At 38.7% G+C, this 3,882-nt stretch overlaps 1 pseudogene; it reads left to right on the top strand.

Moving 5' to 3' along the window:
- The first annotated feature begins 702 nt into the window (after positions 1-702).
- On the top strand, positions 703-2,781 carry LOC143555900 (exocyst complex component EXO70H1 pseudogene; annotated as a pseudogene).
- The last annotated feature ends 1,101 nt before the right edge of the window (positions 2,782-3,882 follow it).

Here is a 3,882-nt window from a genome sequence, read left to right as displayed (position 1 = left end):
CTAAACTTAATTAATAACTCATCTATATCACATTCAATGTAAACAAGTGTGAATATTTCAGGACCATAAACCAAAGCTTAAAAATCCTTTTTATTCAGCCATCGTAGGTTTATCTGGGTGGTTAATGGGTTTTGCCGTAAAGTTTTTTTTCGTGGGCGTCAAATTAACCAGTGCATTTATTGAAAGGGAAGAATTTCTTTTATAGGATCAAGCTTGGATAAGTAGATTTTGGTAAATGTTTTATGACCATTTGAGAGAAACACCGCTAATAATAATAATAATAATAATAATAATAATAATAATAACATGAATTTTCTTTGCATGTTGCAATTTACTGCATATATAACCGTGTTTTATCGTACAACGGACTGGAACACATTCTTGTTTACACTTTTATGACTTGGAACTAATTTAACATCCAACTCGGTTGTGAAGAAGATTGGTCGTACGATGCTGTGGAACATTTTTGTCTCCCACACAAAACGGATAAAAGTCAAAAACCGTTACCCAAACAGAAACTTTGTCTTTTAGATTGCGGTCCACGCATCCTGCTTTCTCTCTCGTCTATATATACCCCTCACGTCACCTTACACTATTATTATTCTTATTCTTATTCACTTCCAAATTCCATATTTCATTATTTTCCTCACACACCAAAACTAAAACACCAACCCCTTGAATAATATTCATCTTTGCTATTCATCAACAATCAATATGAAGAAATTTTGTTCATCTCCAATACGATCTTCATCTTCTTTCATAGCTCATTATCCATCACCTTCACGATTCAGCTTACCGGCTCCCAGTAAAAGTCTAGCAGACTCGGTGATGCTCCAGACAATGGAGGTCGCCGAGCCTGTTATAGTCAAATGGGACCCGGAAGCCTCCACCTACGCGAAGGTCACTTCGCTGTTCTACGAGAACCGTAGGGAGGCTTCCGAGTTTATCAAGCTTGTAAACAAGCTTCATAAAGCAATGCATACATTAGCTGCTGAGAATTCAAACTCTGATATGCTTATCAGAGCTCAGCATCTAATGCAGATCGCTATGAAACGGTTGGAGAAAGAGTTTTATCAAATTTTGTCGTTAAACCGAGCGCAATTGGACCCGGAATCCGTTTCTACCCGATCGTCTCGTACGTCATCGAGTTTATCCGATTTCGCTGATGAATCTGATCATGATGAGATACGGGTTGCTGCGGAATTGATTACTGAGGTTGAAGATGCTGCTGAAGGAGTTATGAAGGATCTAAAAGCGATAGCGGATTGCATGATATCCTCCGGTTATGGTCGAGAATGTGTTAATATTTATAAAGTTATACGTAAATCGATTGTGGATGAAGGTATATATAAGCTTGGTGTTGAAAAGATGAAGCAATCACATGTTCATAAAATGGATTATGAGGTTTTGAATCTCAAGATCCAGAACTGGTTGGACGCGGTGAAGATTGCTGTGAAGACTTTATTTTATGGAGAAAGATTGTTATGCGATCAAGTTTTCGCTTCGTCCGATTCGATTCGTGAAGCTTGCTACACGGAAATTACTAAAGATGGTGCTTTAATATTATTCGGGTTCCCGGAAAATGTAGCGAAAAATAGTAAGAAGTCACCGGAAAGAATATTCCGGTCACTTGATATGTACACCCGAATAGCTGACCGGTGGCCGGAGATTGTTTCAATATTCTCGTTTAATTCGACGGCTGTCGTCGTCAATCAAGCGCTTAACGCGCTTGTCAAACTCGGTGAGTCAGTGCGACTTGATCTCACCGAGTTTGAAACATTATTAAACAAAGAGTCATTGAAAACCATTGTCCCCGGTGCCGGAGTACATAAATTTACATCCGACACGATGGACTACCTCTCGCGCCTCGGAGATTATGGCGTGTTGGAAGACATATTATTAGAAACTTCACCGCCGGAAAAAGTTCCGATGCCGGAAACTTTTTTCGATAAATCGGTTTTAGAAAACTCTCCGGCGCCGGCGGTGTCGTTGTGGTTAGCATGGCTCATATTCGTCGTCGTGTGTAAACTCGATGGGAAAGCGAAGCGTTACAAAGACGTGTCTCAGTCTTATTTATTTCTCGCTAATAACCATCAACATGTTATTTCCAAAGTTCGATCGTCAAATCTCCGGTATCTATTAGGTGATGACTGGATCAATAAACGGAAAGCAGATGTAAAAACATTTGCAGCCAATTATGAACGAGTCGCATGGGGCCACATCATTGATGCCGTACCTAAAAGCTTTAATGCTTTGACCGGAGACCAAGTCAAAGATTCTTTCAAGAGAATAAACACTTTATTTGAAGAGACCCATAGGAAACAGTTGGCTGTTGTCATACCGAACGGTAAGCTTCGGCATGAGATTAAAGTTTCGGTTGCGAGAAAGCTATTACCCGCGTACACGGAGTTTTATAATGCGAAGAGAGTTGAGATGGGGAAAGAGAGAAAGTATGCGGGAGTCGTGAAGTACGCACCGGATGATATGGGGAACGCGCTTTCGGATCTGTTCTTTGGGTCCGGGAGCGCATCAGGGTCGGCTTCGGTGTCGGTTTCTTCGTCTTTGTCGGAGTCAAGAAAGTCGCTTTCGCGGTGAACGTCGTTGGAAGCCGTACAGGTTTTATTTAATTTTTTAATAATTAGTAATTGAGATTTTGCCCCACCCGGTTGTAGGGGATTGCATGTATGTGTAAATACAATATATGTCCCTTTCTCATGGGAATATGAAGTACAATCGGATTGATCCGTTAATTAAAAATTACTATTTGAGGTTAAATATTAATTCTTAATAATTGTTTTATTCTGCATGGATGGCTTTTGAACTCTGAAGTATAAAATATGTGATTCCATGTGATGTTTGTTGCATATCAATCTTGTTTTGTAATTTTCTTACTTGTTTAAATGATAAAGTTATGATTAACTTAATAACTTAAAACCATAGTTACGTATAAAATGAGATAGTATATAAACGAGAAGGTTGATATATATGAGAAATAAAAACGAAACCAAATGGGAGAATAAGAACCACAAGGACGTGATATCAAGGAGAGTAAATATTGTTGAGGCATCAACGATAGTCTTTAAATGAATTAAACATGCCTGACATACCGAATGTTAAAGGTTAAAACGATTAAACACCCAACATGCCAACATTGAATCATCTCCTTCAGAAATAATCATACACCTACTGAATCGAGTTTTACCATTTATACGTGTGTATTTTCTAACGCCCTGCTTGCGGTGCGTGCATATAATGTATATATGCGTGAACCCTCAGGTGGGCAAAAGTAAAATTGCACTAATTTTGACATTATTTTACTAATCTCATGAAAATAACGTTAAAAGTGGCGGAAGGTTAATCAGGCATCATGTGGTGGCGTTGATAGCCGAAAGACAAGGGCACATGCACCAATCAGCCGGTGTCCCGATGATTGAGTGCTATGTGCCTTATGTCCAAGGCTTGATGCAAAACTACTATCGAGCCGGGGGTCTCACCGGAAGCAGTCTCTATATCCCTATGGGATAGAGGTAAGGCTGTCTACATCTTACCCTCCTCAGACCCTACCATAACATTGCTATTGGTGGGATATACTGAGTACGATGATGATGATGATGATGACGTGTGTATTTTCTAATATACAAGATGGTTTAAGGAATTTAATAGCATAAAAATATAGGAAGTTAATTATCTGAATTGATTTGAAAGGTTGTAATGTTGTTTTTACTCTTTTTTATTTTTGCATTTGTCAAATCTATATCCCAGATCATCAACCATTCTTCATTTCTTTGTTTAACGGGACAGAGTGTTTAAACGTGAACCTCTTTTGAATTCAAGAAAGTGAAGATCAAACTACCCTATTATAAGATGTAAGACACATGTAAG

This window comes from Bidens hawaiensis, unplaced genomic scaffold (assembly GCF_021521415.1).
Source record: "Bidens hawaiensis isolate Kalapana, Puna unplaced genomic scaffold, B.hawaiensis_p1.1 tig00018412_1, whole genome shotgun sequence".
Classification (NCBI taxonomy): domain Eukaryota; kingdom Viridiplantae; phylum Streptophyta; class Magnoliopsida; order Asterales; family Asteraceae; genus Bidens; species Bidens hawaiensis.
This window is presented reverse-complemented; position numbering and strand designations above follow the sequence as displayed.